General features: G+C 45.1%; 1 protein-coding gene across 5 annotated transcripts in view; it reads right to left on the reverse strand.

The window, feature by feature from the left end:
• SLC45A1 (solute carrier family 45 member 1) overlaps positions 1-16,216 on the reverse strand; it is a 74,718-nt gene that overhangs the window by 57,726 nt on the left and 776 nt on the right. Inside the window, exon 1 of one of the 5 annotated variants that reach the window (XM_063354156.1) lies at positions 16,130-16,180. The exons of 3 other annotated variants lie outside the window; for them this stretch is intronic. The gene's annotated coding sequence lies outside the window, so the exon portion shown is untranslated. Of the gene's footprint in view, positions 1-16,129; positions 16,181-16,216 lie in introns of those variants that run through there. One more of the 5 variants, XM_063354153.1, reaches the window with a different exon arrangement.

A 16,216-nucleotide genomic window follows, 5' to 3' on the forward strand; every position in this document is an offset into this window, starting at 1 on the left:
GATTTATGCCAGAGCCTCTTAATGGTCCAGCTCCCACACCATAACCTTGGCCAATGTCTGCGCAAGTAGTTTTACAACTGGAGAACATGACTCCTTCATCAAGGACAATCAGCAGGTGACCACAGAAGGAGGCCGCTGCTGAAACAGGATCGAGCATAGGTGGAAATGCCAGTACTTAAGAAATTCTCTAATATGGGGTTCAGATAACACCTCTCTCAACTGCAGGTAAGATAAAAGTGGGGTTGAATATGGCTCAGCAAGCTGCCCTCGTATCCACAGGGCATACCTCTTCTGAAGGGAATTTCTCTAGGAACTCCACTGACTAGTTATAATGGTGCTTTAAATACACGGTACTGTAAGAGTCTAGCCAAATAACAGTAAGAATTGCTAGTCACAGGTAGCCTTTCTGGGGCTAGAGTCATCGTTTGCGAAGGACCGTGGGCAGACTGCTCAGCGTTGTTACTGATGCACCTTAGAGCTTTGGGACAACACTACCAACACAAAGCACTTGTGGACTGACCCCTCCAATACAACTGGCAGCTCCCAGCAGCCAGGGAGGCTCCTCAGAAGGCTGGCAGTGCCCTGGGACTCCTCAAAGCAAAGTCTGCAGCAGCCCTGAAGAACGCGTGTGGCACGATCTTTCTCACTCGCTGATACACAGATGAAGCACAATTGCATTTTCCCTGTTTTCACAGAAAAGCAGCACCGAAGGTGACACTTAGACTCAGCTTTTCTCTCATTTCTGTTTTCTAGTCTAGTTTCTTCCAAGACAGCAGCCAGATCTAACATACTTAAGAGGAGGGCTAGCCTCTTCTGAATCCTATCCAACCTGAAATACTGGCTTTGTTGGCCAGAGGCCCAGGTGAGGCTGTAACTGTGACACTACATGCAGTACCTTTGCTTAACCTTTTCCCTCCCACATTGCCAGAATGCATTTCAGATATTTTGACATCTTAGCAACAAAGACGATTTCATATACAGCTTTTTATTTCTGTCTCCAATTGAACGTGCCTAATGCACTGCTCAATCAGTACAGCAACTGCAATCAGTACAGTCCCTTCCAAACTCTGAGTCAGATGCTAGGCTGTGTCTTGCAAGCCTTTAGTCTCCCCAGCGTCCCCAGGGCCAGAGGCTGCTGTGCCAAGTGCCTCCAGCCCGTCTCGGGGAGCGGCTCAGCAGCACCCTCACCTTTGGCCAACTGCTCGCTCTGTTCCGCCCCTCCTGACTCAACCACAGGAACAGCCAAGTGAGCAATGTCCTTTTCTCTTACTGTTTTGTCCAAATAAGACTCTGTAGGCTTCCGCACACGCCGAATCCAGGTTCTTTGCATAGACTTAGTTTCAGACAGAAAATCCTGCAACCTCGTGGTAAATTGAGATGTTTATAAATGTTTCTCTAGCCATGTCACAGCTAGCTGATTAAAAAAAGTTAAACTAGGTGTTCAAACAAATCCCTGGGATAGATTATCAGCAGCTGGGGCTGGCAGTTGTGAAACTCATTGTCTTTAAAGACAGCAGCCATTCAGGAGTTTCTGTCCTTAGCTCCTTATTGGGGAAGACGATTACTTACCTTAAAACAAAACAACTTACAGTAATACATATAATTCCTCAGTCTAGCATTTTTAGAAGGGAATTTCTCAAAAGTTAATCGCTGTGTTGGTTTCAAGTATTGTGAAAGCAAACAACGCACATATATTTGGGGCAGGGTCATCCAGAAAAGTGAAATTCAAGCAAGCTGGACAAAAGCACTCCTACAGTTTTCTGTTTTCCTGTGCTTAGTAGAAATTGGATCGTATGACAATTGCGGGTGGGAGAGACCTCATGAGGTCCGTAGTCCAACCATGTTCTCCAGGCAGAATCATCAGCCATTACATCAGACCAGGTTGCTCAGGGCTTGATTCAGTCTGGTCTTGAAACTCGCCAGGGACAGAGACTGTACAACCCCTCTGAGCAACCTGTTCCCATACCGGACTCCTTCACTGTGAGGACGTTCCCCTTACACCCAGCTGCAGATGACAAAATGTTTTTTTCAACCACAGAAATTTTTCTTCTGACAGTTTTTTCCTTTAGTTTCCTAACTTTCATAGCCGCATACTCATCCCCTTAGGCCCCTGCTGCTCTCATCTGACTCCTACTTGCCTCCTCATTCCTTTTGCTCGACCTTGACTTCTCACCTTCATCACACCATCCCCTACGCTTTGAACAGCTTGCTGCTTTTTGCATAGAAACCCTCCTGGGATTTCTTGTTCTTGTTCTCTTCTGAGTTTACTCCTTGAATCTTCTCAGCTCTAAGAATGCACACAGATGCCCACAAAGAAAGATCCCATGTCACCTTTTCTGCTTGAGTTCCCTGATGCAAGATGAAGGATGCCCATGACTTTTCCACTCTGCAGGTAACTGCATCCACAAGCAGCACTGGAGTCTCTCCTTCCTCTCCTCCACAGCATTCCTCATGGTGTCACAAAAAATCTCTCATAAGCAGACACCATGAACAGCAACTACCTTGTTTTCAGCTCCTGCCCTGGAGACTACCGGACAGAGCAGTGCAGATGAAACCAAAGCTTCTGCTGTGAGGCAATACTATCACGACTCCCGTGACACGTGCTAATTTCTACAGAACTTCAGGCAGATGAGAGATGTAGCCCAGCTGTGCAAGCCACCCCTGAAGGAATGCCAGGTGAATTCATAGTAACATATGGAAAATGCTGACAGACTGCTTCCCCACCCCCACCCAAGGGGAAAAGGATTTCAACTTTACAACGACAACAAAAAAAGATTACAGACTGGGATATCCCAGCTACCTTAAATCTGACTTCAGCAGTCAAGTCTTACTTAGGGTGACTCAGGGTTACTCAGCTATCAGGACAAATTATCAAGCCAACCCTTTCACTTTGACACCAAGAAATAATGGCTCTCGTGACATTTCTTCCTGTTCACTTGCTTGCCAAATAACATTGTTGATACCTTCTTTACAAAATAAACACCAGCTACCTGAACCTCATGTACAAGCAGCTGATCCAGATTCTGTCAAATATAGATAGCAATGGTACAGTTTAAGTAATTTCCCAGAAACTCTAAATTCAAGTGATTAAATACATTAACATAACTTTTACGGCATAGAGCATTCTTAAGCATCTCCATTTCAAAGGAAGCAAAGCGACCTCTGAAAATGCCGTATAGCAAAAATACCCTGGAGAATCACAGGCATCCTGGAGCTTTGAGGCGAGATACAAAGCCCTGCTACCCAGTCTGGGGATGAAGTGAATTACAGACCAGTTAGCCTTACGGACACAGATGGAGACTGGCTATTCATGCAACCTCGAATAGGAAAAGGGAGAGATTAAAGTAATCTCTCTTATCTAGGCTGAGTCTAATTTATCCTACTATCCATGGCAATTTCAAATAATGTGTTGAAGGGCACTAGGAAGTGTGTCAGGTATCACACAGCAATTCCTCAGCAAGCAAACAGATAGCGAAGGCATTATCCCTGGAACATTTGCCAATATCCTTCTCCTCGAGCACCCTACGGTAGGGTTGCCTACTCAAGAACCACTTTATCCCCACTTGGCAATGTGTTCAAATGCTCTACTGTAAATTTTGTTTTACACCAAAGACAATTTGTTTTACATTGTACATAACACCTCACTCAACTCCATCCCTATCTACTGCCTCCAACAGAACCCACTAGCAAATATGGAAGTAAAACACTTTAGAAATGGTGCAGAGGAACCTTCACCTTCTGTCCGCCATCTGTTAGGGATTCAGCAGTCAGTTCTAGTGACACGTCACTGATGACAGGCTCCAGGCCCTCCTGCTCCCTCCTCGGGCACGGAAACACAGGTCATGCTGGACCAGCCCTTCAGAGCCACCCTGAGCTCACCTTGCCCTGCAGGGCACCTTTGCTGCTGATAGGACTAGAACGCAGGCTGCTCAAAGCCACCCATGCTTTACACCATGTGTTTGGTTTAAAACCAACTCATGCTATAGACTGATTTAAGAACCTCCAAGCCTTAAAACATAAAGCATACCCTCCAACAGCTCCCAGAAAAATGCCTGGAAAGCGAAATAAAAAGCCTGAAAACAGCTGCCGTGCTGATTACTGAAACCTGCTGTCTGTGTTCCTGCTTATCACCTGAGTGGTGGTGGTTCCCCCACCCCAGCAGATGGAACAGTCTCCTAGCCTACTATACTTCAAACTAATTAGCTGGCTGCTCCCACTAACGCAAGCATACGCTTTTATTCCTCAGGAATCTCTTTCTACACTGAAAATGCTTGAAGGTGGTGAATAAAAAAGTAAATAAATTAGTCTTCCTTCCCTCCAACCAGCAACACACTAATCACAAACAAGCAATGGCTGTTGCCGTTTCTCAGAGTAATTTCTGTAACAGCAAAACTAAGTACATCAACTCAATAAGAACTGTGGTAATATTTCAAAGGCATTACCCATACATTGCAGAAAAAGTAACTCCTATGGCCTCTACTTTAGGAAGCGCAGGTGCTTCAGTGCAGGTAACACAAGCTAATACACCTAGAGAAAATCAGTCTGGCGGCCGGCGCAAGGCTGAACCCAGAAGCAGCAGTTACAGCTCAGACAAGAGACCACCAAGTCATGCGCAACAGCCCTCCACAATCAGCGGCTCAAACTGGGGCAGCTGCCAAAAACAGACAACAAAAAGTAGAAGGATACGGCCAGTCAGAGCAAGCATCTGTCCCACGTGTCGCTCTGGTCTCCACACCAAGGGTGACACAGAGAGAAAGGTAACTACAACGACGGAAGGAACAGGTGCTCATGGGGAGAGACCGATCTGCAGGGGAGAAGGTTGTGGGAGACTGGAAGGATTGCAGTCCAGGTTAACAAAACCCATAAAGGCAGTAAACAAGCTGAACGTGCAGCTCTTGCCATGCATAGTTATTTGCCAGACACTGTAATTTTAGAAATAGGGGCTCCTGTGGAAACTAGCAGCAAATTGGGATAGAGCAGATAAAAGAAAACACTTTACACTGTGAGCAGGCAACTCCCAGAGCCTGCTACCACCAGTGGCCGTGGAAGCAGCGACACTCAGCAGGTCCAAAATGGGACCAGATGAATGCATGGAAAACTGATCTGAAACCAGAAAATACAAGAGCAGGCAGGGATGTAACCCGGCTACAACAGCTGTGGCTTCTGGGGGAGTGCGGGAAGACCGGACTACAAAACTGACCAGGCTTGCAAGCTTTCCCCAAAGTGGCCTTTCCCATTACTCCCACAGGAGCCCAACTACTGGCCTAGACGGACTGATGGTCTTGCCCATTACAGCATTTCTCATGTTATTTTTATTCCCGCACACAAATCTCTCAGCTTTAGTTGGATCCACAGCCAAGCAGAAGATTCAAATGCAGAACTTCAGTTCGTGCACTGTCTCGACATTCACGCACACACACAAGATCCTGAACGGATGTTACTTTCATTACACATACTTCTGGATTATCTTTCTTTTCCATTGAAATACAGGCTGTCTTTTGGGAGCCAGCCAGCTGACTTCAGGAGACAATGCTGCTGAACTGCTGTCAGCTGCTGCACTGGAATACAATACCATCTGACAGACAAGAAAAACAATTCTTAATGTGTTTACCACGAACGTGCCAGAGGTTATCACCAGTGTTTGGTGTGTGTGGAAGACAAGCAAAGAAGCAGACAAATGGTCTCTCACACTGTGAGCATCTTGGGTTTGCAGAGCACTGTGCAGCCACCCCTCTGCATATGTGCATTTCATGTGTAAAGCTTATTTGCGAAGTTCTAAAAAGGGTATGTAAGAAAAATCATTAACCCATCACCAGAAAAACTTGTCCTCTGCATAAGCCCGAAGTTCTTCGTCAATATACAGACAACATGTTTCCTTAACAGAGTGAGGGGATACTAAAGTAACTTGGCAATAAGGCCTTTATTACTAGAAATCATTTAACAGCAGAAACTTCATGAAGGCTTTACTTTGAAACTACTGCTTCCAGCAAGACCAGAAAATTTGGGAGATGACACCAGAATTAGAAAGTGGCTGTGTGCCATGTCTGAGATTGAGCCACATACCTTTCCTTCCCCAAAAGACTATTTTGATAGCAGACTTGGTTCAGCTTATTTACAGTTTTGCAGGTCATTTTTTAACTTGTCAAAACATATGCCAGGCATGTGTGCAGCAGCCAGATACCTTATCATTTAAGTAATTTCTGAAAACAACATGCAGAAACAAACATTTAATACAGATGATTATCACTTATACTTTGATTTTGGCTTCATACTACTATCTCTGCATCACTGTATTTAATTACACTCCACATTTCCTTCATGATTCATCCTTGCATAACAAACTAGATAGCCACTTTATGGGTGTGTTACAGGTTTGCACAATTAACTGTGTCTATTGGACTGGAAATGACGATTTGTATTAACTGAAAAGATCATGTGGCTGCATAGTTTGTGGGTGTTGGTTTATTAGAATGGAAAGTGCCAATTAGAGAAGGAGAAAACAAAGACACACTCATTATGTTTTAAAGAGAAGTACCTATGACTTCCTGGAAATGTTAAAGTTTATCTGGGATAGGATTCCCAGTCGCAAAATTACAAAGAAAATTATTCTTCCTGTGTTTACGAGCACGTAGGAATGGCAGAGGAGGCGGCGCAGGCGACAGCGGGAGAACAAAACACGTAGTGATCCAGGAACAGGATGAGAGAGGAGCTTCCACGCCACAGCCGCCTCCACCTCCTGCCCCTGCCCAGCGGAGCCTGTGCCTGCGGCAGGCTGGGCACACCGGCGACCGCAGTGGGCCGCACGGGCTCACCGGCGACCGGTGGCTCTGCCCCGAGTCCGTAAAGACGCTCAGCAGAGCGTCCTTCCCAGCAGGAAGAGAAGATGTTTCCGCGAAGAAACGGTTCCTTCCAAACCTGCAGTGACCCTGCGGAGGGAGGAAGAGAGCAGGGCCTCGAGACGATGGCGACTTGGTGACGGGTGGGCGCTGGGCTCTGGCCGAGCCGCAGGCCGTGCGCGTGCAGCCGCAGCGCCCAGGCCTCGCCCCGCGGCCCTCCCTGCGGGGCTGCCGACAGCCACCCGACGGCAACACTGTTTTCCTCCCCGTATTTTAAGTTCAACAGCAAATTCAGTTCGATCACGCTTCACTCTTCACATCTGCTTTCAACAGCTCCATCTCATCACCACAAATCTATGCTAAAAAATGTAAAACTCAAATGCCTCTGAACTCACTAAAGGTTATATATTTGACTATGGTACTTGCGTAATTTTGATTAGCAATTAGAAGGGGATGATTATGACAGAACAAACACCATATAACTTAAGTAGTTAAAATCAAAGATGATGTAAAAACTCAAGCTACTTAGTTGCTCAAAAAACCTCCACCATCATTTGGATTCACCCCTCAAATGAAGTGTGAAATATTTCCTACGAATTTTCTACAACGTACTTAAAGCCAAGAAATTGCATAAATGAATTATCCCTTGTAAATTTCTTAAATTTGAACAGAGAAGGGAATTCAATTTAGATTTTGAAAAAGTGCTTTATATATTCCAATGTGGTATATTAAAGGAGGACAAAGTATTTTTTTTAGTTTTCTGTTTTGTTGGGGGGGAGCGGAGCGGGGAAACACACAATCAGTTATTCCCTTAATTTGCAGTTTTATAATTCTGTCCATTTTTATGTGAGGTGTGAAGATACTGAAAAGCAGACCAAGACCCTCAAAAGGTCATATTTCTTGCTCCTAAAAGCAGATTATTACTTCTACAGCATTAATAAATTCCAGTTCACCTTGGAATCCTCCTCCTCCCCCCACCCAGCTTCACAGTAGAGCCAACACACATAAAATATCAAGCACACATCATGTAGAAATACTGTCCTAAGATTGTAAGGAATCAAGTAGCTTATTTTAATGCAATTTTGTGCAAAGGTATCTGTCTGTCAGGGTTTCTACTAACTGCCACTCAATACATCCCCCAGCTTTGCTCTTCGCAACTCGCATTGGCAACAGCTGGAAATTCCAACAGCTGCCACGAGGTTCACAAGTACGAACCAGGCACAGGAGTTCACTCTGCAGTATTTCTTAGTGCCTTGAAACATGAACGCTGTGGGCATTGGGTGCAAGTGCAAGAGGAATCTCGTTTTCTGTCCAAATACATCAAGCTGGTGAATGAAGTTAGTAAATCAAACATTAAGAAAAAAAAGGGGAGACAAGCTGGGACATAAAAAGAGATTAGGAAATGTTGTACAAAAAGTTTCTTGAGCATTACTGTGATCATACCAGCTTTTTCCCCTTCTTCTAATCTGTTTGCAGCCAGTGCTGCTATGCACAAGGACAGTTAAAACCTGTCTTGTACACACGTGCATATATATGTACACATTCATGACATATACATTTAAGAGTGAAAACCTATTCTCATGCCTCCATTTTTGAGATGCCCAATTTGAAATGTTTTGAGGCAACCTGATCTTCAAGGTATGACCTTCGTTTTTTCTCTAAACCTCACAAAGGTTATTTAGATCATGTATATAAATCCTTGATTAAATACAGGGGACTAGAGACACCAATTTTTAAAAATACTTGTGAATAAATATTTTTAATATCAGCAATGTTGATTAATCTTTTTTCCCACCAAAATCATTAGGTCCTGTAGTGTTCGGCTTCTCAGAAAATTAGTGTTTTATTAGTAGGCACAAAGATGCACTCAGGTAAGTAAGCATTAGGCTCTGGAATTAAAGATGTCATTCATAAATAGACATTAAAAACACATGTCAGATTCTGACGTGACAAAAACACAGAAGCAAGTTCAGCAGCACTGTCTCGCTCTGTTGGGGATGTCTGTGGCAAGAGATCAGTAATCAGCAAATACAAGCATACGTCTCAAAATATAAACGCTCAGCGGCCTGTAGTGTCCCCTTCCACATGCCCTATATAGGCAGAATCTCAAATATGAATAAAATTAACTTTACAGTATTTGGGAATCAAGTTACTGAACTATTAATTTCTACAATGATACACTTAGAACTGTTTCCAAATACCGTTTCTATATATATAGCTTTTCAACTTAAATTACTGGTTCAGAACGAGAAGCAGCTGAGTTTTATCCCCACTGTCCTTCCTGCTCTATCTGCTCTTACCTCCCTCGCTCACCAAAGCCGCACACTATTCCATCTTCAGATCTTGTAAAATCTGTGAAGTCTCCTTCCCCTTCTTTCAGAGGTCTCACAAATACCTAACCTGATACATAAAGCAACCCAGGCTTCCCTGGGTTATGTTTTCAATAGCATGCTATACTTCTAGGCTGTCAGTTTTGCTTACTATTTATTTTGTAGAGGTCATAAGCCACACCTATTGATGATACTCTATAAATAAACAGTTTTATCAAAAGAACAGAGTCTGGCGTTGTCTTTAATATGTAAAAAGGATAGAACAAGCCACAGCAAAAGGCACAAAGAAAGCAAAGAGCTGACTGCTACCATTCTTTCCAATCTCAGTGAAACCTACAATTATGATAGTAAAAGACTGACAACTTCTAGGCTTGACAATACAAAATACCCAACAGCTATAGGTGCTGACAATATTTAGTTATTTTTCAAGAGTTCCTGTTTGGTCTTGACAAACAAGGGTCTGGCCACAGCAATCCATGCAACACGGTGTGCCGGGAGATCGGCTCCACCGACGCAGGGCCTCAGCAGCATGTGCTAAAGTGCACCAGATCACCCGGGACCGGCTCCTTCCACACACAGCCTACCTGATCTAATTTATGTCCCATACCTTCGTGTTTTTGATTGATAGAGTAATTAATAAACTTTACCTAGTGCAAGGACCAGTTCAGAGGCTCCTGCATCAGATACGGTCCTTGCAGCGAACACACCAGTTGAGATCTCTCGGAGCAAAGAGGCAAAAATCCTTCCCTGGCAGGGACACAGACCCCCCCACACACACCCACACCCAGAGTGTTTTGCAGTTTTCAGATGCGAGCTCACTTGGGATGTTTATCAAAGCCAACATACGAGGTAAGGTATAACACCTCAAGCTGAGCACTATGCCACTACTCACATAGCTGCTACTTGTTTTGAAGAACAGCCATCGCAGGCACCTCTACCTGTGAAATACTGTGTGAACGCATCCTATTCTTCCCGGGCCGTTTAGCTTCGCCACAAAGATGACATCTATCTATGTAGCAAAGATGACCATGACAGAAAAAGCACACTGAAAAAGAAATCGCGTAATAGACAAAGGTAACAGAATACGACATGTTGTCGGGAAGGATGAACAGGAACTTCAGCAGTGTCGCAGACCCTAACACTGCACATGGGTAGATTCCTGGAACTGCCCCCAAACTGTCATTATGCGTAACACTACACTTGTGTGAAACACTGTGCCTAAAGGGCATAAAAACACATCTGAGCCAGTCAGCTGACAGCAAGCCCTCTGGCTCTGTAAGGAGGGAGATCGGATGCAACAGGGCAGTTAGACTGGGATTTGAGTCAGCTCCTCTGTTTCTGCTGATCTGCCCAGCATCCTGCAGTGGAGCGTCTCTCCACACTGCCCTAAAAGCATCCAGTCTAACAGGGATTAAGTGAGCTCTGGGTATTTCACCAGACTACAGCTTGGCCTCCTGATGACCAGTTTACGTGCCTGAGAGCAAGAATGAACTCAGCCTGGGAGGACTGTTTAACAACGTCCCTACAGCAGCAGGATGGATGTAACATTTCTGCAAGGCATTCAGATATTACAGAATGGATGGTAAGAAACAGATGTGGCTATGGCCATTTCTGGGAAACACAAGTGTGAACAACCAGCTATTTTTAATTTATCAAGTTACATTCCAGTCTAAGCTGCTACAGAATCTGTGTCAATCTTTGTGTCCTTTTTTGATCTCTTCCCTCACTCAGTTTATGCTTATGTACTGAAAAAGTCTGAGCACATGATTACCCCATCCCAGCAACATGCCTTTGAAATGGCTTTTTAATCTAGACTATCCACTCCCTGACAGACTGACTTTTGCAGTATGTCTGTATTTGCTGTCTAGACACTTGAATATGCTAACCTCTAATTTAGCCCTCCTTTACTGACCCATGAGTTTCCTCCCTTCTGTGGGTCTTCTGGCTAAACTGGAAATGCAACACACTCATTCTGCCCTGTACCTGCCTGGTGTAACTGCATTCATACAAATCTGACCAGTGAAGTAAGCAAATGTTCCTCATTCACAGCAAGGATGAAGCCTTACACTGAGAAATTTTGTAGCACTCTCCTCATCCTGTCTCCCTTCTTTGCTGTCTCCAAAGAACAGCGCAGGCCTTTCCTGGAAGGATTCAGGACGCATCTGCAGAGACAAGGACCTAAGCTGAATCTTGTAAGCAGAATTAAATCATTGTGTACCCAGTTACATAGGCAGAAAACGATGGACGAGTACAACTGAAATATGAAAGGGAGGGCAAAATACAGATGTACCCTAACAGCAGCCATACTGCCTCAAATCCCGAGGTCCCCCCTAACCCAGCATTGCCCTAGCATGGGGAAAAAAGGAAACAAGAGATGTTTAGGCAGCGGGCAACGTTCTCTCCCAGTTCCCGTCAGTCTGATACAAGGCACTTTCTCTACAGCCTTAATTGATTTTTCTTTCATCAGGCTCTCTGTGCCTAGTTTTTGAAGCAATGTAAAACTTCTGGCATTTGCAGCGTTCAGACAGAGATGTAATCAAGGTACACAGATGAGAGCTCACAAAAGCCATGCTGCACTTCCACTTTAGATAGTATGTTTGCATCACAAACCACTTCCATATGCCCGAAGCATAAAAGATTTGCTATCTGTCAGTTTCTACAGATGACTTAAGAGGCAATTTAGCGTTATCCAATTGCTTTAAAGTCCTGTATAGGGTGAATTCACACAAAGCCTGAGTAATGGCCCCTGAAAGAGGCTGAATTTCAGCATCAGGTCTGCACAGCGGTATATTGTTACCCTTGCAATGCAGGAGTCTGCAGTGTTAATCTATGGTTACGCTTTATACTCATTGTCTCTGCCCCTTCCCTGCACACCTACACATCTTTCCCTATCCCACATTAAGTACCACAGTACACCATACAACATCCCCCGTACAGTAAGAACAGAAGACTTATAAAGTCTAAACGCTTGTAGTTTGGGCAATATTTCTCCACTCATGTACCAGCACACGAGTTTACCACCGCTGCACCAGTCTCTGACTTCCTATCAGTTCAGTGAGGCTACAGCAATTCCCATGTGTCCCGTATGTATTGTTTTTCGCTGGAATTAACAGATGCTCAAGTTTATTTCCCTCACTTCAGGGTGACAGATGTTCAAAACTTACGTTAAGAATTTTATTATCTGCATACTTTGTTTACACTGCTATAACGCATGCATCATTAGAGTAAGAGAGTACCACACAGACTCTTTAAACTCGATATTCATATGTAGATCCACTCTGTCAGACTACCACAAAACAGAAGACAAAGAACTCAGTAAAACCTATGAAATCAAATTACATAATGATTGCACGCAGTTCACCTTCTACTGTGCACATCTTGATTCTGTTTGAGATAAAGTCTGTGATTTTTAAGAAAGACGTAAGAGGACATGACAACTCATTCATTTTGGAAGTCAGTATCCAAGCTAAGGCCAATGTGCTGAATCTGTCTTTGATAACGATAGAATTTCAGGACTTCTTATGATGGAAAGATTTATTCATAGACCACCTTTTGCATTGCTTTTTGCTAGGTTTGCTTTTCCCAAGGAATCCCTTACTAACGAGTTCATAAAGGCTACATCGGAAATAACTAAAGTCACAGATGGTCTCGGCTCTGTAGAAGCACTTCTGGAGGTGCTGTGGAAGTGTATCTACACTACCCTCATCCACACAACTAGTCATGCAAAAACTAGCACCACAGCATCCAACTTACACTTTGTTTACCTCTCTTCAGAAAAGCTTTTCCTCTCTGATGATTTACCACAATTACCTTTTCTAGTCATTAACAAGGCAGAAGTGTCTAAGCTACTCATTCCCTTTCAGATAACCAGACCGGAGGCACGCTTACCAGAAAACATGGAAAAAAATCCCAAGCTTCCTGCTCAAGAGCAGCTGCCACAAATAAGTAGGATTAAGCAATAACACAGCAGCAGCTACCGTAAAACAAAGTTATTGTTTATAGAAGTTGTCTGACCAAAAAAATCATAACAACCTACAGAATGACCATACAAGAACTATATCACATGTTCTATATTAAAAAATATGTCTCTATTACTTTCCATGTTGGTCTTTCAGTACGAAATTTTACTTTCATCCTTCTGTAGCTTCCTAAACAGATTCTGCCTTTCGCGTCTCCAGCTGCTGCTTACATTTATGCCTTTCTCCTCTCAAGACAAACAGAAATAGCAACAAAAATTTTACCTGTTGCAAATGGGAAGTATCAAGGGAACCGAGATCATTGAAAAGGCATATGCTGCAAACAAGCTAGAAATAGGACAACTCTGATCAAAGGACACCCAGTATCACCGGGATTCATTCCCTGTGCAAAGGGAATCCTTGAATGAAAGGAAATATCATGAATGAAAGACACGATATTCTTTTTTCACTGAATTCAGACGTTCCGTTAAGCAGACAAGTCTGCTATACATCTCCAAAACAGGGTACAAAAGAGGTTTAAAGCATCTTGTAATGCTACCTGAGCTGTTTTTTTAGCAGACTTGTTATTAACTAGTATTAACCAACCAGGATGTCCAAGATTACTTAGGAGTTAGTCTTTAGGGCAATTAGCAAATTGCAAAGAATGGTTTACACAGGCCTACAGAACTGTGAGTCCTGAAATAACTTCATATTGCAAAGAAGGGAGAGAAATGAGAATGTAACTGTTGGTACAGAATTCAATTTCCTTTATGCACAAGTCAGCACAGAAACTATTACAAGTGACACCGTTACTAAACATTTTTATTCAGAAATTTAAGGCAGTGGGGGTTTAGTGAACAAAGCCATCGGTAAAGTAATTTAATGGTCATAGACAAAAATTCCATACCATTACATGCACACGAACTAATTCATAAATTATCTAACAGAGCAAAACCAGGTCTGCTGATGGAAGTACAGAGGCCAAAGGGTAACACCCGCAGGGAAAGCCAGAACGGCCTTTTCATGGACCAAAGATTCTCAGTTAAAAAGCCAAACATCTGTTATTCCTTTATGTTCCACCATGGAGGCACTACAAGAGTTTGTCCTACTGAAATCATGTCAACACTCTGAAATGCATTTAAAAAAAAAAAGTTTGTCCTTTGTATCCATTCATAGTAACGTTTAGGGCTATTTGCACCATCAGCGAGAATGTACATCAACATACCAGAATTAAAGGGGAAAACAGAAAAAAAGAGAAAAGGAGAGGAAAAAGAAAAAAAACAACGAAAAAGAAAAAAAAACAAACAGCTTTCTCCTCAACACATATATGCAATCAGAACGATTTAAACCTACGATAACACATCTTGCATGCACAGTCCATCCCCAGACACAGCTAGTCACAGTTTTCAAGTCCAGAGCAACAGAAGCACAGGACAGCATTTGGAAGACGGCTTTGAGCACGTACAGTTCAGTGCAAGCCGTCGTCACTAGCTGCAGCCCCCCCGAGCATGTGTCCAGAACACAATGTAGTGCTGTCTCACCATTAACACAGTGTGCCCTAATTCCTCAAACACACAAAACCTCACTTGCCTGCTCTCCTCCTTTTTGTTTGACGGCTTCCACCCCCCCTCATATTCTTTTCAGTTTCTCTCATCTACACAACATGTCCAGTGAACTTTAGAGAACCTCTTCATTTCCCACATCCGAGGAAAAAAAACAAAACCCACCAGAAATCTCTCCTAGTTTATATTCCTTCCCTTTCTTCTCATGCCACCTTTACTATTATACAGCAATACACCAGTTCTCATGATAGAAACATGCAGTAAAAGAGCTTACTGTCCCCAAGAACAAGGGCAGATCAGGGATTTTCACCAGAGGTCAATAGAAATGCCAAAAAAGAAAGCAGTCAGCTGCAGATGTACACCACACCGTGCAGTGAAATCAAGCATTCTTCCCTCTTAGCAATATCAATACCTATTCCAGCTCAACGAGTATAGCGGACACATTGCATTAATCCTATTGCTAGCAACTCTCAGCGCTGGGAATTTAGGGTCCCACACTGACATTTCTTTGTCCAACAAATAAATGATGGCACTGTACAGCAAAACCGACCAAAAACAGGTTCATGTTGTTTATGCCGTAATAAACAGTATCCCCTGCAAAAGTCTTTGCACAGCAGCTTTCACGGAGAATCCCACTGCTCTAACCGCTGCCTTTTACCATCGCAAAGCACACTGTCAAATCTGCGATAACCCACGCACGGTTGGTTACTCAACACCCCAATAAATCATTACACGTGAAGGTGGATTTATTTCAACACAAAGTTCAAGAGCACAGACGTTCACGGTAGCAACTCCTACAGCGGTGAGAGATTTGGTGTTTTTTCCTTCTGGTGGTGCCCAACGACACGCGTTCCCGGTGACTGCAAAACGCCGGACCCCGAACGCGTGGGGCGAGGACCGGCTCCGCCGCCCGGGCCAGCGCCGCCGGCTCCTCGCCGGCCGAGGCGGAGGGGCCGCGCGGGACGCCCCCGCCGGCTGCGGTTCGGGGAGGGAGAGCGTGCGCTCCCCGGCGGCGGCTGGGGCAGCGTCCCGGGGAGCGGCTCCCGAGCCGGGGGAAGGGGCCTCACGCCCGGCCGCTGAGCGGGGTGGGCGGCCCTGGCAGCGTCGGGAGCGGCGGTACGGGTAACGGGGGCCTGGCGGCATGCCGAACGGCACCGGCGGGGGCGCGAGCCCCGTGGGGCCGCGCGCGCCACCGTCCCCAGTCACCCCGTCCGGAGCCCGCTGGGCGGAAGCGCCTCTCGCTCGGCCCGGAGGCGGCCGGTCCCGCAGGCCCGGGCCGCGGGGGGGCGAGGGGGCAAGCCGGCGCCGGCAGCCGTTCGGGCGGGCGCAGCGGCGGCCGTTCCCGCAGAGGGGCCCGGAGGAGCGGAGAGCGGGCGGGACCCGCCGCAGCCCCCGCCCGTGCCCGGCGAGGCCCGCACCCTCCCGCCCGGAAACCGCCACAGCACCTTTGCCGGCCCACGCGCGGGCATCGCCCCTTTAAGACGTTCCACGACGCGCGCACAACGTGCGGCGGGGCGCGGCGGGGGGGCGGG

The sequence above is a fragment of the Chroicocephalus ridibundus genome, chromosome 16, assembly GCF_963924245.1.
Source record: "Chroicocephalus ridibundus chromosome 16, bChrRid1.1, whole genome shotgun sequence".
NCBI lineage: Eukaryota > Metazoa > Chordata > Aves > Charadriiformes > Laridae > Chroicocephalus > Chroicocephalus ridibundus.